Here is a 25,318-nt window from a genome sequence, read left to right as displayed (position 1 = left end):
TTTTGCAAAGATTTAGCTTTAAAACCATAACCATAATCCACTCCTTGCAATATTTGTTTTATAACTTTTAAAAATGAATTGAAATCTAGACATATTGGTATTTTAAAAATCAGGACTAATTAGTGAATCTATTTTGAGTTAATTTTATTTATTTTTTTGCTCTTGATGTGTACAAATTATTAGATGAAAAACTAAGATCAAGAATAGTATTTACTGTTGCATTCATATTTAATTTTGTCTTATGTGTACATATAGGGTATCAAAATAAAGTCCTGTTTCTCCTTTAAAAACTGGTACATGATATGTATGGGTGCACTTAAACAGAAAGTGTGAATGTGTGGTAGAATTCATGCATGACAAAAGTGTCAAAAATGCAAGGTCACAAATGCATCATATTTCAAAAGAGCCTTGGAACTTAAGGGGTTAAAGTTTTCAATTCCTGAGCCAAGAGGCCAAGTTACTCTCTTTAACATAAATATTAAGTATGTACCATATTTAAATAGGAAAGATACATATGCATTTAGTGATTGCAATATACAATCATAGAACACAGATATATTCAAATATTAATATTAATTAATTCATAAATATTAATATTCATTAATGAAGAAACACTAAAAATACAAAACACTAAAAATACAAACAGATATTTAATGTTTTAAATCTTCAATTATTTGTCATTAATAGATGAGAGAAGTTTGCAGCAAACAGAAAAAAAACAACATAATTTTTTTATTCAAATGGTGCTGAGTACATCTGTTTATTTCAATAATGCCAAATGTGATTCTAAGTGTTCAATGCAAATATAATGGATTAATATTAAAATTATAAACAATGAATTCATATTATTTTTCCAGATTGACTTTGTTAGGACGAATACCAACTTTACCAACTGGTTCTAATACATTGGAAAGATTTCTAATCTACTTGTCATATTGCAAGCCATAAACAAATAAATGAATTATGCAGCCTGAAAAAAGCCCTTCAGAGTAACATTAAAATGATGATTATCATTCATAGCACAGTGAAAAAAGATAAAATACAGTGCTTTTAATTTACAAGTTTTTTTATGTATGGAAGTCCATGTTTTTCGGCTTTTTTCAAGTCTCTCAATGGATTTATGATGCATTTGTCAGTTTGTCTACATCTAAGTGATGAAAGCTTAGGGAATATTGAGCAGTGAGTCAAGTATGAATGTGCTATTGGAAAATGTATTATCTGCTGTAATATTCAGATGTTAAAAAGTCAGCAATCATAAATTAAATTATAGTAATGACTAAAAAGCAAATATTGTACACAAACTAATTCATTCTTTTTAAAATTCAGTAAGACAAATTATAATACTCAGTAGGAATTATGATTATAATTTACATGACATTATTTTCAAACAAATAATGCAGTTCTACGGAGACAGGATGTGCGCTGGGTTTTATTTTAAATAACTGCTGTTAAAACATTAATAACGTGTATTTTTTAACTAAAAGCAATGGGCAAATACCAGAGTTTCCCAGTGTACCACATAGTGTGGTTGATTAACTGATCTTTGAAAACGACCTATTTAGTTATCTTCACAAAAATAAAAAAAATTGCGACATGTTAGTACGAGCTGTAAACCACGTAAATAAGATGTAGGCAGGGTTAGAAATTGGTCTTATTACATCCTATCCATTAAAATTCAGACAGCTAGAGTGGTTGCTTTACACCTTAAACATCTAAAATATAATTTTCAAGAAAAAAAAGTAAAGGCATGTTTATTTTATTTCCCATTTTCCTTATTAACAAAAGTCAAGTAATACGGAGTTCTAAATGAGTTAATTTTAGGTACTCTTTTCAGTGCTACATTAAACCTTACACAATGTGCTAAACAACATTAATATGAATAATTAAACATAATGGAGCACATATCAAATGGCTGCTGTAGAAAAATAAATAAAATATGTGAAGTAAATTATATTTCACAAAGTAAGATAATGTTTAAATTGTTTATGCTGTTACCTTATTTTAGTGCTACAATAGGCTTTTCCCCTAAGGAATAAATGTAACATCATGTTCCGTAAATATTTCTCCGGAGTCACTTTCTATCTAGATCAACTTTCTCCAGAAGAATTCTATAGAATACTTTACGATTATCTTATTGTTTGCTATGTTCATGGGCTATCACCAGCAGGGAATGTCCAATGTGACCTAGATATGATATCTAGTAGATTAGCTACATAATCATGTTTCAGCTTGGACCTTTTAACTAGGTGTTTATCTGCTTCTGACTTTTTATTGACACTTTGGTTGCTTTCTTCATACTTATGCTCCTCTGTGCGTTACAACTTGATAAAAATGATTTTTCTTCACCTCCCTCATGTCCAGTTCAAATATTTTGATGACTGATACATAGCTGTTACCTGTGTTAAAATGATTTTTAAAAATTACAGAGCTGCATTGACAATAGCCCAATAGCCGATCCTTCCAGACAAGATTACGCGGAAATCACTTTATCACTTACTGCTGAATTATTTCTCTTTCAACTTGTTGCAGACATTGTGATAGATTGAACTGTAGAGTCTAGGATTGTACACAGTGGAAAGATTTTATTCAGCCAAATAGATTTTCTTGAAAAAAAACAAAAACATTTTATTCAGATTATACAAAATTTGTCCATCTGGAGTTTCAGCTTGGACAAATCTTTACCTTTCAATTGTTACAGCAAAACCAATTTGGATTAACTAAATGGGTTCAAAAATTGGCCTATTGTTGTACTGCAAAATATATACTTAATGAAAAGATTCTGTATGTATTTTGCAGTACACAGGTATCAGGTATCAGGTATCAGATCAGGTGAGAAGAAATATTTGCTAGGAAAAAACAATAACAATTTATTCTATTAAATCTAATCTATTAATCCCTTAAGACCGCAGCCAAATGTACAAGTTGTGATCCAAAAAAAACGTAAACAAAACCTGGCATTTGCGCTATATGTCTGTCCAACCGTAATTCACCTCTTTCATATTAAATGCACCCACACTTATATGTCATTTTATTCAGGGGAAACAGGGCTTTCGTTTAACATCAAATATTTAGGTATAGAACATAATTTGATATGAAAAAAATATTTAAAAAATGGGAAAAAAATAAGATTTTTTTTAATTGTTTTAGTTCTACGTGACATTTTAACTGTGAATGTCAAAATACTGTTTGCTTTTACTGCAATACAATACACATATTTGTATTCAGCGATGTCTCACGTGTAAAACAGTACCCCCTATGTACAAGTTTTATGGTGTTTGGGGAAGTTACAGGGTCAAATATAGCGTGTTACATATTTCAGTTTTTTCACATTGAAATTCGCCAGATTGGTTATGTTGCCTCTGAAACCATATGGTAGCCCAGGAATAAGAATTACCCCCATGATGGCATACCATTTGCAAAAGTAGATAACCCAAGGTATTGCAAATGGAGTATGTCCAGTCTTTTTTAGTAGCCACTTAGTCACAAACACTGGCCAAAGTTAGTGTTAATATTTGAAAATGCAAAAAACTAATTTGAATGCAAATTTTGGCCAGTGCTTGTAACTAAGTGGCTACTAAAAAAACTGAACATACCCTATTTGCAATACCCTGGGTTGTCTACTATTGCAAATGGTATGCCATCATGGGGATAATTTCCATTCCTGGGCTACCATACGGTCTCAAAGGCAACCTGGCGAATTTTAATGTGAAAAAACTGAAACGCAAACCTTATATTTGACTCTGTAACTTTTGAAAACACCATAAAATCTGTACATGAGGGGTACTGTTATACTCAGGAGACTTCACTGAACACAAATATTAGTGTTTCAAAACATTAAAAACGTATCACAACAATTATATCTTCAGTGTAATTGCCATTTGTGTGTGAAAAATGCAAAAAATGTCACTGTCACTGACGATATCGTCGCTGTAATATATTTTACTGTTTTGAAACACTAATATTTGTGTTCAGTGATGTCTTCCGAGTAAAACAGTACCCCCCATGTCTTGGAAAGTTACAGGGTTAAATGGAAAGTTTAACCCTGTCTTGGAAAGTTACAGGGTTAAATATAGTGCTAGAAAATGTAATTCCCTGAACTTTCGGCCTGGGTTGTCAGGCAGGTCCTGTAAATTGTAATTAATGAAATGACCTAATTATGTAAAATTGTTACATAAATATATACGTAGAATTATTATATATGTGTGTATATATGTATATATTTTTTATTATTATTTATTTATAGGTATATATATATAGTGATATATAGGTATATACTTATATATATAGATATATATATTATTTCGTTCTACATGTATTTTGATATCAATATATATATATTAATTTTTAAATACAGTTAGAACGAAATGACGCATGTTTATATATTTTTTATCCATTTATTTTTAATTTTTTTAATTATATTTTTTAACATATTTATATATTTATTTTTTATTATATATAAATATATATATATATATATATAATGAAAATTATATATTTAATCAATATCATTGTACGCATATTTTGATATTAATATATATATATATATATAATTATGTATATATTAATATTAAAATACACGTAGACAGTGTATGTATATTTATGTGTATTTGTGTATATGTGTATATATATACTTAGATCATCTATATAATAAATATATATATATATATATATATGATCTAAGTATATATTTAATTTTACACTTATTTAACATGTTTCATTTTATTTTCAGGCAGCAGGGGGAGTACCTGTCATTACAGGCACTCCCCCTGCTGGCATTGACATGGACCTCGCGATCACATGGCCCTGGGGGGCCAAAGAGGACAGAGGGGGACTCCCTGGGCTCCCAGGTAAGTCCCCCATACCGCGATCACCGGTGTGGGATCGCCGGCGACCGGGTAAGTACAAAAGATTGCAGGAAGTTCTATACCGTCTTGGGGCGTTTAGAGCCACAAAAATAAGGACGGCATAGAACGTCCTGCAGTCTTAAGGGGTTAAATAGACATGGACTTTTTTTTAACGACATTTCATTTTTACAACTCTATTGATAACTTATCACTTGATCCGTGAATAAAATAAACATTTAATGGCTGTCCCTTAATCATCAATAAATTTTTTTTTCCATCAATCATTTGTTCTTTTGGCACCACAGCTGGAACTCTGAATCAAAAATCAAACAAAACAGTTCATTTATTGTCCATTTTGTTTGTTTCATGATACCGTCACAAAATCTGGGCAAATGGTAATTTGTTTGTAACACAATGCAGATGTCTAGTAGACACCCAAACCTTGATACATTAAAGAATATGTTTGATGAAAGTTAAATATTATTTAGCACACAAATAAGAACTTTTAACCCAATAAAGAAGATAAACTGAATGTATAAACGTAGTCTAGCAAAATATCAGTATTCCCAAAAATACCATCAGATTCCTTACAAATATTCATTGTGCTGGTCAGATATATTTTGTGTCACATGTATGTTATGTAAGTATATTATTCTTTTTTATTTTTGTATGCACTTTTTTGAATGATTAATAGTTTTTCAGACCTTATACCTTCCTTCTGATCAAAATGTCTTCATATGATGAGCAACTATTTTAGAAAGAAATTTAGATTAATCCAGTCATTCTAGTGCATGCACTGAAAAAGTAAAGTTCTTCTGTGTTTTTTGTTTTATAATATAATGTATGCAGTCTGCTTTCCCTTTTTCATTTAGTCTTTGTTACGATTTAAGATGAGCAAGTTAGTTAAAAATGATTAACACTTGGTCTAAATTATTGAGTAACTTACATGTGGTGACCATATGGACTTAATAATTCCTGTTGCTGTCACCACCCACATAGAATATACAAAACTTGAATATGTATTGTGAAACCCCCAAAAATGTAATGTCACAGAACAAAACATTTAATCACTAAAGGCATTTTGCCTTATGTTAGTATTTTTATTGTATGCCTGTCTTACAATGTTACCTGAAACATTTACCAAATAGTTTTTTTTTCCAAGGGCTATAGTCCAATGTTCAACTATATATTTAATTGAGATTGGTACTTTGTACTTTTAATCTAATTATACTGTCACTTGCAGTTTACTGCTCTGCTTCAAGCTATATTAGAATCTTCAAATGTGAGCACAAACTTTGTTGCCATCAAACTCCAGTTTATTAAACTGTAACTTTATTTAATATATCAGCAATTCCACTTTTATTTTAAATCCCAAAATAATGTAAAAGACAACTTCAAGAGGTAATTTATGAAACCAAGCAAGTGCTAATCTGGGTGCCTAGGACTAAATGTTAAGTCATTCTTTTAGTTTCCATAGTTAGTGATGCCCTTTTACAACTTTTCCATAGAAAAACACACACACACACACACACACACACACACACACTCTCTCTCTCTCTCTCTCTCTCTCTCTCTCTCTCTCTCTCTCTCTGTCACTCCAATTGTGGGACTAGCTTGTCTATATATAAAATATATTTAAGTTATGACACAAGCTTTCTCTCATCTATTTTAAAACATTGTGTAACTAGCTGTTTTGGTGTAGATTTTGTGTCAAGGAATGGCATGTTCCAGGATCCCACTTGTTGTCAGATTACCCTGGTTCCTTAGCATTTAACTCAACATGACTCTCTTGGTTTGTGTTACTCCCATATTATTAACGTAGGTGGATAATATGGTTAGGTGTCTACTTCCTACTCAAACATTCTGCACATGATGAGCAAATAATTGGACAAGAAGAAATCTATAATTTGCTCCAGGTAGCAGATGAAAACAGTATATCTGAATCATTCTAATGTATGAACTGAAAGTTTTTTATTTTATAATGGGATGAGAGTAAACAAAATTAAATTATATTTTATTAGGTATCTTGTCCAAGAGCACTTACTGGTGAGGATTTGAAGTTGGGTTTGCAGGTGCAAATACTGTGAATTCAACCCAATTGAATGATTAAATGGTTAATCACTTAAATGTGAGTTGTAAATAATTGACAAGAATATGGCAAATTCAAGTATAAACTACAAACTGTCATGACATAAAGAAGTCTTGCTGGTCCTATGGTGCATACACAGCTATCACCTCAATAGGATTCTCCTTTTAGAGAAGCATTACAATGATTCTCTAGGGGAAACAGTCCCCTTTAACAGTTTAACAGTCTTCACAAGGAAATGCCTCTAGGGACTAGGAACTCTCTGAGAATCGTTAGAATTGCATAGACTGACAAAAGTAAATGTTGTATTTCAAAAACATCATGTGTAGCATGATTTTGGTGTTTAGAGTATAGTTTAAATGTTCTTTATACTGTGGCTGCATAGAGGAAGGCAGCTAAAAGACTGTGGTTTTTAGGATCAATGCCAACATCGGGGTTGATACACTGGAAATAGTTTAACCCCTTAAGGACCAAACCTCTGGAATAAAAGGGAATCATGACATGTCACACATGTCATGTGTCCTTAAGGGGTTAACCCTTGACAGGGTCACCATCAGGGGGTGACAACCATTACGGTTGTCACAGGTCCAGCATCCCTGGGGGCCCGGCTGTCTGGGCCCTATGTGTAGTGGCGGAATTGCCGCCGGTGCAGCTTCATCGGGGCTCACATGCTGATAGGGCTCACCGGGTTGCGCAAGCATTAAGGACCACCCGATTGTCCCCTGTATCTTCAGGGACCCGGTCAGTCCTGTGGCCATGTAATAGCGCTACCAGGCCCCTTTAAAAAATAGCTGCCGCAAGTAGTGCTTGGAGGAAATAGCGGCCGGTCACTTCCTCCCAGCTCACTCCGTGAGGGAGAGGGGGGAACACAGGCCGTGAGGACGGGAGTGCCAGCCAACACCCATCAGTCCAGCCACCCTCCTGCAAAGAAATGGTAAGAACAATTAGCCATGTGTGTGTGTATGTCAGTATGTATGTATCTGTATGTATGTTAGTATGTATATCATTATTTATTTATGTATCTGTATGTGTATATATGTATATCTCTGTGTATGTCAGTATATGTGTATGTCAGTATGTGTATGTATATCTATGTATGTCTGTCTGTCTCTGTGTGTATGTACGTCTGTCTGTATGTATGTATGTATCTATCTGTATTGTGAGGATATTTATGGGGTGATAAATAGTGATGTCGCGAACATAAAATTTTCGGTTCGCGAACGCGAACGCGCACTTCCGCAAATGTTCGCGAACCGGCGAACTGGGCGAACCGCCATAGACTTCAATGGGCAGGCGAATTTTAAAACCCACAGGGACTCTTTCTGGCCACAATAGTGATGGAAAAGTTGTTTCCAGGGGACTAACACCTGGACTGTGGCATGTCGGAGTGGGATCCATGGCAAAACTCCCATGGAAAATTACACAGTTGATGCAGAGTCGGGTTTTAATCCATAAAGGGCATAAATCACCTAACATTCCTAAATCACAATGGATATGGATTGACACCTGACATATGACATATTGACACCTTGACATATGGATTGACACCTGTCCTCAGAGACCCTGATACACACTGACACAGAGCAGAATAGGGACTGTTCCCCCTACATGGGGTCACTTGGCAGATATGGATTGACACCTGTCCTCAGGGACCCTGATACACACTGACACAGAGCAGAATAGGGAATATTCACTAAATGCCAAACATTGTTATACAGGGGAATATTCAGTAAATAAGGATAAGGGGGGGACCTACTGTCCTCCCCCCTGGCCCCCACCCCTGCGCGGTGGGTGGGGGCCATAAATCACAATGGGGGGACCTACTGTCCTCCCGCCCGCCCCCACCCGTGAGCGGTGGGTGGGGGCCATAAAAATAATGAGGGGGGCCATACTGTATGATGTTGTATCAATCAGGTAGTGTAAGGGTTATGCCCGCTTCACAGAGACAGACCAAACTCCCCGTTTAACGCACCGCAAACAACCGGAAACAGTCCATTTGCACAACCGCAAACTCCCCATTTGCACAAGGTTGGATACCAAGCTAGCCATGTCCCGTTCCTTTTCCTCACTGATGTCATTGAAGGTCTCTTCCTCCACCCAGCCACGTACAACACCAAGGGTCCCCGAAAGGTGACAACAAGCCCCCTGGGACGCCTGCTGTGTTTGGTCTTCCACCTCCTCAAAGCCACCTTCCTCCTCTGACTCCTCTTATCAGACTACTCTCTCTGCGTTGCCTCTCTCTGCGTTATTATAAGGTGTGTTAAGTAGTACTATTCTTATCAGTTTAATCCCTGTTACGAGTAGAGGACTATTTCCTTGTTTTGCTAAACCCCTTCAAAGATGGAAAAATTGGTATGAGTGGAAGAAACGAGGAAATGTGGTCAGGTGGTGGTGCCAGCCCCACGAGGGCTTGTACCCAGGTATGCTAATAAACTGAAAAAAGAAAAAAATCTCGCAAGAAGGAGATCTAAAACTGGCATAGGAAAAGGTTAGACAACTATAATAAAGTGACACCTACAAATCCTAGTGAGCATAGGTGTATAATAGAGGGAGAAAGGGAAAGCAGAGTAATGCTTCCTAATACCGTGGTTAGTACCCTTTGTTGAAGTAAATTGAGTAATGGACAAAAGTCTTTATTGTATCATTTATAAATAACAAAGGGATACTATACTCACTCCCCTATAGTGGCTAATTGTGTAATAATTGTAATGTAATTACCTATTATATAATATTGCCAGGTGCAAGGAAATAACCTCTAAATAGATGGGTATAGGCAGAGAGTATGGAGACCGGAGTGATGCTGTCATAAAAAGTGTCAATAAGGTGATATAAAGTTAAATGTATCACAGACACACAGAAACCCTTTATCTTAGCTAGTTTCCAGAATTGCTGGATAGGTTGAAGGGCTATAAAGACTCAGAGAGGTCTAAGAAGAATCCTCTAAACTAGCCCTGATCTCCTTAACCCCTTAAGGACCAAACTTCTGGAATAAAAGGGAATCATGACGTGTCACACACGTCATGTGTCCTTAAGGGGTTAAACACCTTCAAGGGTGTTCTAAGCTAATGCTCAATCTAAACGTTTAGATGACTGCCTGATTTCCCATCACAGATGCTGGCTAGGAATAACACTGTGCAAGACAAAGAGTGGGTCTAAGTGCCCATAGTGCAGTAAAGTGTCCCTAGTGAAGTGAAAAAAAGAATAACGAGCTGGCCCCCAAGAGAATAACGAGCTGGTGCCCTATCAGGGGACGTGAATAGTGCATCGATTTTAGGAACCGGGAGATGGAAAAAGATGCTTGGTCGGACCTCCTACTTCAAATTTGGGGCACTGCGCGTGCAATCTAATGTGCCACCAGATAGGAGTGGTGTGTTAAGTAGTACTATTCCTATCAGTTTAATCCCTGTTATGTGCCTTTTTTTTGGTTTGGTTTTTGAAGCCACAGTGCAGCACCAGAGGCCGAAAAATTAGGCATGTACACATGCCTGAAAAATTAGGTATTGTTGCAGCCGCTGCTGTAGCAGCGGCCAGAAAAGTTGATGTTTGTTTCCCAGGCAGAAAGTGCCCTAAAACATTGCGGCTTGAACCCTAGTTGGTGGCGGATAAGTCACGCAAGTCAACCGGCATTCAGAGCTAAAATACAGCAGCGTGTGGACCATTTTTAGCCCAAGGCAGCTCATCTCATCAGGCCTTTTTTAGTCGAATGTGTCGCCCACTGTCAGTCCCTTCAGGATCCATCCCTCATTCTTCTTAATAAAGGTGAGGTAATCTAGACTTTTTTGACCTAGGCGACTTCTCTTCTCAGTGACAATATCTCCTGCTGCACTGAAGGTCATTTCTGACAGGACACTTGAAGCGGGGCAGGCCAGAAGTTCTATCGCAAATTGGGATAGCTCAGGCCACAGGTCAAACCTGCACACCCAGTAGTGAAGGGGTTCATCGCTCCTCAGAGTGTCGATATCTGCAGTTAAGGCGAGGTAGTCTGCTACCTGTCGGTCGAGTCGCTCTCTGAGGGTGGATCCTGAAGGACTGTGGCGATGCGTAGGACTTAAAAAGCTCTGCATGTCCTCCATCAACAACACGTCTGTAAAGCGTCCTGTTCTTGCCGGCGTGGTCGTGGGAGGAGAAGGATTACTTTCACCTCTTCCCCTGTTAGATTCCAGTTGTGCTGTGACATCACCCTTATACGCTGTGTAAAGCATACTTTTTAATTTATTTTGCAAATGCTGCATCCTTTCCGACTTGTTGTAATTTGGTAACATTTCAGCCACTTTCTGCTTATACCGGGGGTCTAGTAGCGTGGACACCCAGGACAGGTCGTTCTCCTTCAGCCTTTTTATACGAGGGTCCCTCAACAGGCACGACAGCATGAAAGTCCCCATTTGCACAAGGTTGGATGCCGAGCTACTCATTTCCCATTCCTCCTCCGCAGTGATCTCAATCAAGGTATGTTCTTCCCCCCAGCCACGTACAACACCACGGGTACCAAATAGGTGACAACGAGCACCCTGGGATGCCTGTTGTGGTTGGTCTTCCTCCTCCTCCTCAAAGCCACATTCCTCCTCTGACTCCTCTTCCTCGCAATCCTCTTCTAACATTGCCGCAGGTCCAGCAAGCGATGCTGATAAGGCTGTTTCTGGTGGTGATGGTGACCACAACTCTTCCTCTTCACGCTCATCTATGGCCTGATCCAGCACTCTTGGCAGGGCACGCTCCAGGAAGAAAACAAATGGTATGATGTCGCTGATGGTGCCTTCGGTGCGACTGACTCGGTTTGTCACCTCCTCAAAATGACGCATGAGTCTACAGGCCTTGCGCATGAGCGTCCAGTAACATGGCAAAAAAAATTCCAGCTCCCCAGAGGCTGGCCTAGCACCCTGGTCATACAAATATTCATTAACATCTTTTTCTTGTTGGAGCAGGCAGTCGAACATTAGGAGTGTTGAATTCCAACGTGTCGGGCTGTTGCGAATCAAGCTCCTCACTGGCATGTTGTTTCGCCGCTGGACATCTGCAAAGTGCGCCATGGCCGTGTAGGAACACCTGAAATGGCCACACACCTTCCTGGCCTCCTTCAGGATGTCCTGTAAGCGGGTGTACTTATGCACAAAGTGTTGTACGATCAGTATACACACATGTGCCATGCACGGCACATGTGTCAACTTGCCCAACTTCAATGCCGCCAACAAATTTGTTCCGTTGTCACAAACCACTTTGCCAATCTCCAGTTGCGGCGGAGTCAGACACTTTTCCACCTGTGCATTCAAACCCAAGACGGCGTGACACTGCCATTTCCGGGATGTGGAATAGTACCTGGGGAGCTGGGGGGGTGCCGTTGATGTGGAGCAAGACGCAGCAGCAGAAGAGGACTCAGCTGAGGAGGTTATGGAAGAGGATGGAGTAGGAGGAGTAGAGGAGGTGGCAGCAGGCCTGCCTGCAAGTCGTGGCGGTGTCACCAACTCCTCTGCAGAGCCACGCATTCCATGCTTGGCAGCCGTCAGCAGGTTTACCCAATGCGCAGTGTAGGTGATATACCTGCCCTGACCATGCCTTGCAGACCAGGTATCAGTGGTCAGATGGACCCTTGCCCAAACACTGTGTGCCAGACATGCCATTACTTCCTTTTGCACAATCGAGTACAGGTTGGGGATTGCCTTTTGTGAAAAGAAAATTTCATCCGGGTACCTTCCACTGCGGTGTCCCAATAGCTACAAATTTTTTGAACGCCTCAGACTCCACCAGCTTGTATGGTAAAAGCTGGCGGGCTAATAGTTCAGACAAGACAGCTGTCAGACGCCGGGCAAGGGGGTGACTTTCTGACATTGGCTTCTTATGCTCAAACATGTCCTTGACAGACACCTGACTGTGGGCAGATGAGCGGGAACTGCTCAAGGCGAGAGACGGAGTGGCGTATGGTTGAGAGGGGGCAAGGAGGACAGCAGTGGTTGATGTGGCTGAAGATGCTGGACCAGGAGGAGGATGGCGGCTTTGAGTTTGTGTGCTGCTTGTACTCATGTGTTGATCCCATAGGCATTTGTGATGTGCGATCATGTGCCTACGCAAAGCAGTTGTACCTAGGTGGGTGTTGGACTTCCCATGACTCAGTTTCTTTTGGCACAGGTTGCAAATGGCATCGCTGTTGTCAGAGGCAGACACACATAAAAATTCCACACTGCTGAGCTCTGCAATGACGGCATTCTGGTGGTGGACACAGCATGAGTTGATTGGCGTGCTTTCGGGCTGACCCCGGGTGCCGATGCATGCTGTCTGACTGTGCCACTAGCTCCTTGCGACAACCTCCCCCTGCTTCCAACTCGTCTCCTCCTCCTCTCTGTCTCCCCATCTGAACTTTCGCCCTGTTCTTCTTCTTCTTGCCGAGCGGGCACCCACGTGACATCCATGGACGCATCGTCATCATCAACCGCTTCACTTGTATCTGACAACTCAGCAAAGGAAGCAGCAGCGGGTACAACATCATCATCATCACACCGTACGTCCATGTGTGTAATGCTGCCTGACTGAGACATATCCCTGTTATCTACATCCTCTGGCAATAATGGTTGCGCATCACTCATTTCTTCAAACGGATGTGTAAATAACTCCTCTGACATACCAAGTGAAGCGGCTGTGGTGCTAGTGTTGGTGGTGGCGGCAGGCGGGTGAGTGGTATCTTAAGAGGTGCCCGAAGCTAAGCTGGAGGAGGATGGTGCATCAAGGTTCCGAGCGGAAGCTGTAGGAGATTGGGTGTCTTGTGTTAGCCAGTCAACTATGTCCTCAGAACTTGGCCTCTGAAAACTTGCATTATTCTAGGGCAAAAGGGAATCACAGCACCACGACCATGATGGCCCCTGCGGGGTGGCTTGCCTCTGCCTGTCATTTGTTTTTGGATTAGTGGTACTATGCGTGCAAGCTACTGTGAGACCAGATATGAGTGGCACTGTGCAGTGGCAGAGGTTGGCAGAGTACACGCTGTGGGCCTGAAACACCCGCTTGAAGACAACTAACTGCTATTCAATCTATAACAGTGAAAATATTTTTTTTGTTTTTAAATGCACGCTATTGTGACACCAGATATGAGTGGCAATGTGCACTGGCAGAGGTTGGTAGATAACACGCTGTAGGCCTGACAAACCCGCTTGAAGACAACTAACTGCTATTTAATTTATAACAGTGAAAAAAGTTTTTGGGTTTTTAAATGCACGCTATTGTGACACCAGATATGAGTGGCACTGTGCAGTGGCAGAGGTTGGCAGAGTCGATGCTGTAGGCCTGACACACCCGCTTGAAGACAACTAACTGCTATTCAATCTATAACAGTGTAAAAAAATTTTTGGGTTTTAAATGCACGTTATTGTGACACCAGATATGAGTGGCAATGTGCACTGGCAGAGGTTGGCAGAGTACACAGTGTAGGCCTGACACCCGCTTGAAGACAACTAACTGCTATTCAATCTATAACAGTGAAAAAAGTTTTTGGTGTTTTAAATGTAATCTATTGCGACACCAGATATGAGTGGCACTGTGCACTTGCAGAGGTTGGCAGAGTACACGCTGTAGGCCTGACACACACTTATGACAGACACTGACTGCTATTATATTACAGTCAAAACATTTTTTTTTTAAATGCAAGCTATTGTGACACCAGATATGAGTGGCAATGTGCACTGGTAGAGGTTGGCAGAGTAGATGCTGTAGGCCTGACATACCCGCTTGAAGTCAACTAACTGCTATTCAATCTATAACAGTGAAAAACGTTTTTGGGTTTTTAAATGCACTCTATTGTGACACCAGATATGAGTGGCACTGTGCACTGGCAGAGGTTGGCAGAGTACACGCTGTAGGCCTGACACCCGCTTGCAGACAACTAACTGCTATTCAATCTATAACAGTGAAAAAAGTTTTTTGGTTTTTAAATGCAATCTATTGCGACACCAGATAAGAGTGGCACTATGCACTGGCAGAGGTTGGCAGAGTACACGCTGTACGCCTGACACACACTTATGAAGGACACTGACTGCTATTATATTACAGTCAAAAACTTTTTTGTTTTTAAATGCAAGCTATTGTGACACCAGATATGAGTGCACTGTGCACTGGCAGAGGTTGGAAGAGTACACGCTGTAGGCCTGACACACACTTATGAAGGACACTGACTGCTATTATATTACAGTGAAAAAAGTTTTTTGGTTTTTAAATGCAAGCTATTGTGACACCAGATATGAGTGGCACTGTGCACTGGCAGAGGTTGGCAGAGTACACGCTGTAGGCCTGACACCCGCTTGAAGGACACTGACTGCTATTAGATTACAGTCAAAAACATTTTTGTTTTTAAATGCACGCTATTGTGACACCAGATATGAGTGGCACTGTGCACTGGCAGAAGTTGGCAGAGTACACGCTGTAGGCCTGACACCCGCTTGAAGGACACTGACTGCTTTTAGATTACAGTCAAAAACTTTTTTGTTTTTAAATGCACGCTATTATGACACCAGATATGAGTGGCACTGTGCACTGGCAGAGGCTGGCAGAGTACACGCTGTAGGCCTGACACCCGCTTGAAGGACACTGACTGCTTTTAGATTACAGTCAAAAACTTTTTTGTTTTTAAATGCACGCTATTATGACACCAGATATGAGTGGCACTGTGCACTGGCAGAGGTTGGCAGAGTACACACTGTAGGCCTGACACACAGACGCTTTCAGACAACTAACTGCTATTCAATCTATTACAGTGAAAAAATTGTTTTTGTTTTTAAATGCAAGCTATTGTGACACCAGATATGAGTGGTGGCACTGGGCAAGTGGGCACAGTATCCACTGCGAGCCTGACACAGAAGCTGGCAGGCAGGCAACTGTAATTACATTACACAGGGAAAAAAAGCAGACTGATGCTCTAGCCCTAAAAAGGGCTTTTTGGGGTGCTGTCCTTACAGCAGAGATCAGATGAGTACTTCAGGACTGTAGTGGACGCTGAATACACTAGCCTAGCTATCAATTTCCCTATCAAATCAGCAGCAGCTACACTGTCTCTCCTCTCACTAAGAATGCAGCTTCACAATGAATGTAAAATGGATGCTGTACAGGAGGTGGGAGGGTCTGGAAGGGAGGGTCTGCTGCTGATTGGCTGGAATGTGTCTGCTGACTGTGAGGCACAGGGTCAAAATTTACTCAATGACGAATAGGGGGCGGATCAAACCGCGCATATGTTCGCCCGCTGTGGCGAACCCGAACACGCTATGTTCGCCAGGAACTATTCGCCAGCGAACCGTTCGGTACATCACTAGTGATAAATATTAAAAATAATATTTTCATAAAAAGTATAAAACATTAATTTAATAATTTGTATTATAGAAAAATTGATATCTTGGCACGGTTTCCCCGATTAATAATTTAAAGCTGAGAATTACACACTATTTTAATTCTCATAGATCCTAGAGTAAGTTTCATTAGAGGATTTTTATTTCACACATTAATCACAAATTATTGTGACAATAATAATAATAATATGTAACATGCGTGATAATAATCAGTGAATATTTAGGTAAGTATACTGTGGCGGAACCAGCCTCGCCACTGGGCATTGGAGAAGACTGATTGCCAGCCTCCTGCCCTGTGACTATGGCCCCATGTTGAAATGCTTGATTTTCCCCTGCAAAGACCCGAAAGCCAGGTCATTCTGTACTTTCCCTATGTGAGCAGTGTTACCCCAGATAGCTATGCCATTGAGCCCATTCGGATAAGGAAAGAGTATGTGATTTGAACTGTATGTATGTGATCTAAGCGCCATTCAGTCATAATGTGCGCTCAGATCTTAGCTATCTGGGGATATGTTGAATGTACCTGTTTTATGCAATAGCTGCACAGTTATATATTTTTATGTATTTTATTGTATTTTGCTACCATGTGGCTAATGGAGTTTTGCCTCTGTCCTTAGAGATAATTGGATTACTTTCCAATTATCTCCAGGATAGAAGAATCTGTGGAACTGATTTGGGGCAGTTATGTGAATGTGATGCATACTTTTAAAGTTATGAATATTGTGTAAAACTGTGTATTTTCCTGCCTGTGATAATTATATTAACCCATTGTGTAAGGTAATTGTATCACAGGCAGAGGGGAGGATTTTGTGTGGGCGTGTCTGAGTGTATTGTACATGTTTATTGGTTGTTTTACAAAACCCTGTGGGTGGTACTAATGTGTAAGAATGTGTATATAAGAACAATAAACCCACAGCTCTGGCAGTTCTACTTCACCCTCAATTTGGAGTGCCATCTCTTATTGGTGGAATCTGCTACAAGGGATTGCTATGCTCTGCATAACTCTTGCTATATTCACTGCTAAACTCTTGTAAGAGCTTGTTCCTGTCTTGCTCTCTGAAGGAGTCTACTGTGGTTATGGTGTCAGCTGGAGTGCTTGGAGCCCTCAGGAAGCGCTAGGAGCATGCTTCAACGGAGGTACCCAGTCGGGGTGCCAGGTGATCCGTTACATATACAATATGGCAATGATTTAACAAAAATTACAGACAGCTAAATAGCAACAGTTATATCGACATGTATGCAGTTTTCAACAAGATTTACGACAGGACACTTTACTTTTAAATCAACAGAACACAGCAGCACAGTGTAAAGCAATAAAAACTTTAGAAGACAGTCAAATGACACTGAATTAACACATTCACTGCTGGCAGCAATTCTCATAGGCAAGATATCCTTTATTTTGAAATGAAAAATACAATATTTCTCATACTAGATCATTGACCATTCCTATGTCCATCCAATAAGAATAATTCTAACCAGATTTTACGTTTGCAGAATTTTAACTTTCCTAATTAAGATTTACTATTTCTAAATTACATAAGCTAATATATCTGGATAATTGCAAATAAAACAAAGATATAAGTGGAGCTCTGGTTTACCTTTACAAACAGTAATATTGTATGAGTAGACAAGGTGCTATTACGATAATCTGCAAATAATACACAAGCAAATCTTAGTGCAGATGATTATTACAGAAATGAGTAAAAATAAATAATAAATGGGTAACTCACAAACATAGAGTCAATAACACACTTGGCTCTAATGGTAAGCGCCTCAGGATCTTCTAAGGGAGATCCAACACCCTCTTTTGTTTCCTCCTGATCTCCTCCTCCTTAAACCAATTTGGTAGGAATGGAAAGGGAAAAACTCCAAAGAAGGTATGAACAAAATTTATTAAATTATAAAATAATCAATATAAAATCAAAGATTAAAAATCAATTGTATAAAAGCAATCCAAAACGCGTTTCACCAGTAACTGGCTTCCTCAGTTGGTGAAATGTTCGCTGTATCCTCTTGTTCTTTTATATGTTCTCTAATCATGAAATTGCCGGCATCTTGTCATAAACATCCCCCATTTTATTAAAGTCACTTTTTCCCCCCCTGTTTTTTACTATAATTATGGTTTTATTCTTCATGGATTTTTTATATATTGCAATATTTTCTCTCTACCCTTCTGGATTTTTATCCATTTTTGTCTTAATCCTTCTGTATGATTGTAGGAGCTTATTATTATCACTTATATTTAATAAGTACTATTATATTGGAAATAATGAGTTTATTCATGATGATTTTATGTTCCCTCCTTATTTTATATTATTTTCACACTTTTTTGTCCATTGAGACCTAATGGACAATTCATTGAAGGACTCTTTGCCGAATAATATATAATCCGGTTGTGGAACGCATGTATTGCGTTCCACGAAGAGAGAGGAAGCGGAACAAGCCGACCCTCACGATTGATGGCAGTGGAACGCATGTGTTGCGTTCCACGAAGAACAAGGGAGGAAAACAGCCGGGTCACATGATTTACGCACGCATGCACGTCTGTGCGTGCGTTCCAAAAAGCTGCACATGCGTTCCACACAGTGAATTTCCGGTCCGACCGATGCCGGCAATTTCATGATTAGAGAACATATAAAAGAACAAGAGGATACAGCAAACATTTCACCAACTGAGGAAGCCAGTTACTGGCGAAACACGTTTTGGATTGCTTTTATACAATTGATTTTTAATCTTTGATTTTATATTGATTATTTTATAATTTAATACATTTTGTTCATACCTTCTTTGGAGTTTTTCCCTTTCCATTCCTACCAAATTGGTTTAAGGAGGAGCAGATCAGGAGGAAACAAAAGAGGGTGTTGGATCTCCCTTAGAAGATCCTGAGGCGCTTACCATTAGAGCCAAGTGTGTTATTGGCTCTACGTTTGTGAGTTACCCATTGGTTATTTATTTTTACTCATTTCTGTAATAACCATCTGCACTAAGATTTGCTTGTGTATTATTTGCAGATTATCGTAATAGCACCTTGTCTACTCATACAATATTACTATTTGTAAAGGTAAACCAGAGCTCCACTTATATCTTTGTTTTATTTGCATGTTCTGTGTTGTGAAGGTTAAGGGATTCCTTCACTTAAGTGTAAGAGCTTGTTTTCACCTTGCTGCTATTGTGTGCACCTTCTTTCTTATATACATAATATCTGGATAATTGACTGGTATTCTATTTTTAACGTTAAAAGTAATATAGAGTTCATTGGTCCACCTGCAGGAATGGAATTACGAATTCTATATGTTAACGAATCATGACTCCTTAATGTTGGAATCACCAGCTTTTATCCAAGTATATTCTGCCTTTTAGTAAAATCAATTAATTTATCCAATTAAATAAAACCAGCATAATTACCAGTTATGTTGTAGATTTTCTATCAGATTTGTAGATATGTCCCAGGAACTTTTAATGCAAGTATGAGATAGAGAATTGTGGGAAATAGGAGAGTTTTCAGATTTCTGAATTTTAAAGAATTTCAAAGTTGAGTGTTAGTTGAAAAAGATATAAAGAATTAGGTGTGTCCAGCTTTGGCTCCAGATGTCAGATCTTAGATGTTAGGTGTGAGTCCATCCTCAGAGTGTGAGTCTCTGAGTGTCTGAGAGTGTGAGCCTCTGAGTGTCCAAGAGTGTTTTTTCTCTCTCCTTTGTCCTTAATTTTTAAAGGAGAAGCTCTCTATACGTCACTAGTGGATGGGACCAATAGAGAACTGTGGGCGTGTCTTCCTTACAGACTATTGTCTAGATTTTGGTCAGTAGATGGCACAATTACATCACAGAAAATTGTCAGGGGGTTCATTTGTGAACTATGGTCGTTGCTGCTGCCCAAGAGAGTCTGAGCACATGATTTGTGCTTTTTTTGTGTGTTTGCATTCACTTTTTGTATCACACAGCTATGTTACAATGCTGCTGCCCATCCCATGTGTTCCCTATTAAGGTTTAATAAGCATGTAGGGGTGTATATAAAAAAAATACCCCTCTCTGTCTCTTTAGAGATATCTTTGCCAGAAGCTCAAGGAAGCAAGGTGAATAGTCAGTGTAGGACCAACCTAAGAGGTTTGCCTTGACGTGGCAGGTGGGCATTCCCTCTAATGGCCATTGGAGTAACTAAATAACCTCCATTTGTTTAAATATACAGAGGGATTTGGGAAAGAGCGCAGGTAACTTTTTTCTTTGTTTTTTTCTGTATGTATTGGGGCTGATGTGTACTATGGGTCATTGCTGCCACCCAAGAGTAGTGGGAGTTTGAGCGCAGGACTTGTTTTTTTGCAGTCAGATCCTTACCTTGTCTGTGTTTATCAAGTAAAGCCAGAGACATGGTGGAAATAGATAAACTGAGTGCAGGGTCGTGAAACCTCAACTCACATTCACAAAGTCTGGAATCCGCAGCTAGTGGACTCCCATCTGGTGGTATATATATTTTCCTAATGGCATAACATCTTCTCTTTTTACCTTTCTTTTTATCCTCTTAATGAGTGCCTCTCTTTTTTTGTATACACTTTTCCTTCCTCTGCTCTGCATTTACTAACTTATTTCCTGGGGTTCTTACTCTTTAACTGAGCTTTATCTATTGCACAATGTTTTGATAATTTGTTGAATGCATCCTCTTCAGTTTTGGGGTGTGATTGATTACATAATGCAAGCACATTAAACCTTATCTAGTATATACAGCTGTATGTTAATAAGGTGATTACTTGACAATTGACTCTCTACATACCTGGTCTTGACATTGTATCCTTGTTATTGCACACACAATTATTTTGTTGTGGAACGCTTTGAAGGACTATGACTCAATGTATTGTCATTTGCACAGTATAATGGCATCTTGCTCTTGTGCTTATCTTTTTGGAACACATAAAACACATATTTGTCTTTCTCTAACAGAGTTATTAACTAAAGTGAGAATTCAAGGTAAATTTCAGATTTAAGGTCAGGGTGGCTGAATGGAAAACATAAATGAAATAGGGAATGTTTCCAGTCAGTGGCGTACATACAGGGGTCGCAGCTGCGACCGGGCCCATCACTCCAGGGGGCTAGGCCACACTGCGGACCCCTGCAACTGGATGCCCGCCACCATGTGTTGCAGCCCCAGCCCACACGGTGTAATATTGAAGGGGCCCATCGGGTGGCCCATACGGTTAGGGCCACCCGATGGAAATGAATTTCCAGGGGGTCCGGGCAGTGCTGCACGAACAGCACGACCAGGCCCCCTCTGGTGATGTCAAACGCTGGGAGGAAGTGACTACCCCGGTCACTTCCTCCCAGCAACCACCGGGAGCTACGTGGGAGGAGGAAGGAGAAGAGGGAGTCAGAGTCCCATCAGCCTAAGCCACTGGATCCCAGGGAAGTCACCCTCCTGCACCTAAAACGTAGTTAATAGGAGGGTGACTTAAACATTGTATGTGTCTGTCTGTATGTATGTGTCTGTGTGTGTCTGTCTGTGTCTCTGTACGTATGTGTGTGTGTCTGTAAGTATGTGTCTGTATGTGTGTGTTTGTATGTATGTATGTATGTATATAAATAATATAATGTATGTATATAAATATGTATGCATCATTATTTCTGGTTGCTTATAATGACATATAATGTATATGTACATACCTCCCAACTCTTTCCATGGCAAATCGCGCAGAGGTAGAGCTTGGCAGGGCAATGATTGCCAACCAAAATCTGCCTGTCCTGCACAATGTAAGTGGGATTTCCTTTGTGGAGGTGAATGGGGAGGGAGTGGAGGAGGAGGTGTGGAGGGAGGTGGGGGGGCCATGGATCAGTTTTCACACCAGAGCCCCGTGGATCGTATGTACGCCACTGTTTCCAGTTCAACTTTTTTGAAATTCACTTTTAATTCACCTTTATTTCTTACTTTAATGAATAACCCAGTAAGCTTACTCCACAAACTTCTATTGTACATTTTTTTTTACCTTTTGTTATCAATGGTATTAATCATAATCAATACAAATAGAATGTTGGAAAAATATTAGGGAATACATGCAGGTTCAGATTTTTTTATATTTGTAATAATTCATTATAATTAATTAAAATCTATTTTAGTCCATTTCTATGCTCGAGCATAAATACGGTCCTACTCTGAACATAATAATATGTTATCATTTAATAGGAAATTCAGAATGTATTGGCACTCTCATATCCGTGGTGGTGCTGGTATCAAGGTAGCCCACATCAAAACACCTCAATAATATGTATTATAAACATATGATTCTGCACTTTAAAAATAATTCAAAAATAATTATTTATTTATTGCAAACAATTCTTCAATATTTTGAGTATGTTACTTCACAGTCTATATCTCATATTATAGGCATAGATGCATAAACAGAATACATAAATTAAAATAATGTCCATAAATGAATGAAATTGTACATTACAGCTGGTGATATATAGAAGACAGTGGAATAAAATTTCCCTTGTCCGTATGCTTTCTATAGTATCTAAATTTACAATGCCCATTTTGCAATAAAGATAGATCATGAATACTTGGTACCAAAATATATCTATTAAAAGAGGAAAAAATAGAAAATAAAAAAAATAAATAATGAGAAAAAATAAAAAATATACAGTCCAAGTGCGTACACACTAAGAAATCAAAGGCAAAAAAGAATCTTGATTCATAGGTAAGTCCTAATGGACAGATCTCGCCCCATGTAGTAGGGAAAATGCTCTCACAGATGCAATCCAATCTTCTGCAATACTTATGCTAGTTGTCCAAGTATTGTACAAGTTGAGGCTGTAGGCAAGAGTCTCTGGGTGAAGTCAAGGCCTTGGAAGGGACGGAAAAGGTCCTGAGTGCACAGCCCAGAGGTCCCTGCCTATAGGTTCCAGATATATGACACAAATGTATCTTTACTTATATGTATAGATTAAAAATAATACATTGAAACTTTATTAATTATATGGATGTATACGGGTCTGTCTGGAAAATGTCCAGCCATTGTTAATATAACAAGTACGGTTTGTGCAACATCAATGTAACCTGGCAGCCAAGGAGAGTGGACTGGAATGCGCATACATGAGCAATGACTACTTGATGCTGTTGAGTGAGCATATGTACTTTTCCTCTACGGAAACTTTGATTTAGAAGCATTTCAGGGACAATGTAATGAGTGCAGCGCAATTAAAGTATGGCACAAATGCTTTAAAGATGGTCGAGAAGCTGTTAAAAGATTTGGTGCCCCACAACTTCTGGCTTTTCACAAACCTAAAATCACCTTTGAAAAGGAAGATATTTTAAACTGTTGATAACATTCAAGTAAATATGAGGAGGTAGCTGATGGAGATTCCAACAAAGGATTTTGCAGACAGTGAAAAGGACACAGGGAGAGCTGTGTGAAGTCCCAAGGTGCCTACTTTAAAGGGGACTGTGGCATCATTGTCCAATACCCAATGTTTCTTGTATCTTATATCTTCTTTAATAAATGTTTATATTTTTCATATTGCATGGCTGGATACTTTCCTTACCGAACTTGTATTATATGTACTTTTTTATTTTGATGAATAAAGAAATAGCTATTTTAATTAATACAAATAATACCCTTTTAGGGTGAAAAAAGCAAACCAGTACCGATTTTATCAGATTAATAATTCAGCATTTTTCTAAATTTAGTGAAGTTAAGTCACATCTTTATGAAGAAAATTAGGTAAGTGTTATGCTTATATCTCTTTGGTTCTGCAAATAGCAGTGAATAAAGACATTTCACACAAATAAATAAACATTAAACATGAAAAAAAGATGCAAGGCTTTCTACCACCAGGTGTTTCAAAGAACCAATAACAGGTAAACATAGTTTTTAAAAAAGAAATCAAGTCCTCTTTCTTGTCTGCAATATTTAAAATGATATATGAATTAATAAACAACACGAACACAGAAAAATATAAACAGGAATCATTATCAGTAATAAAAAGATTCTTGCCGGGAAATGTCAGGAAAACAAGGTATGATTGCTTGTGCAAACAAAAACATCAAATTATGCTGAAAAGAGAACAGAGAAAATAAATGACTAATCAGAAAAATTAGGTGGGTTAATACTCACCTCCTTTCTTTAATAAAATTGTGACATAGTGTCACTAAATAATTTTATTGAAAACATGAGGGTCATGTTATGATATTTTAAAGCTCAAGAAAACATTTAAATTGTAGCATGCATTCTGATAGGAGGAACAGGTTTTAAAATGCAATTATTTAAAGGTGCATCCTAGAGACCAGTCACAAAGACTTCTTCCAGTTAGATACGCTTTAGCAGCCATAGCTACCAAATAATAATAATAATCTAGAAGAATGCACTCCAAATATAGCAAGGCCAGTACAAATGTGTGTGTTCTCTACTATTTTAAATATGGGGAGAAAATGCTGTAAACACACTGTCAACGTGTCTGGAATAGATTCTTCAATTATGAAACGTTAGGAAGTTTTACAGTTGCTGCATCAACCAACTGAGCTACCTCACCTGTTATTCACCAGATAGACCTGCAAGATAAAGAGAAAGGTGTAAATGAAATTGCTTTCCTCTGCCTACCAAAAATAGCACATTCAAAATTATTCTTTAATTTTTCACACTGACATATATTGCACTAATTGCATTTAGGTTTTTGGAATTCACACACCTATATTATGTTTCACGACCTTAAAATGTGTTTGCGTTGGGGTACATTATTTACACTATATATATATATATATATATAATAGAAAATAAAGTTTATAAACGTTATCATACTGAACACAGACAAATAAATAGAGGGTTTTCTTCTAAAAAATAAAAAATAAATGGATTTTACATTCCTAATGCTATAGTTTTCCTTTAAAGTTGAGGGTAAATCAACTGGGAGGTTTCGAATTCAGTAGAGATGCTACAAAGTTCTGTTCAGTTAAATGTTCTACAAGAGATTCTAAAAATGTGTAATCTTGCAATTAAGTCTCAACTACTTTGCATTCTTCAAATCTTTGCTTTTACGTATTATGTTTACATATTAAATATACATAGGCGAGATCCCACAAATAGGTTAAAAGAG

This window comes from Pelobates fuscus, chromosome 10, assembly GCF_036172605.1.
Source record: "Pelobates fuscus isolate aPelFus1 chromosome 10, aPelFus1.pri, whole genome shotgun sequence".
Classification (NCBI taxonomy): Eukaryota; Metazoa; Chordata; class Amphibia; order Anura; family Pelobatidae; genus Pelobates; species Pelobates fuscus.
Note: the sequence above shows the minus strand (reverse complement) of the source record.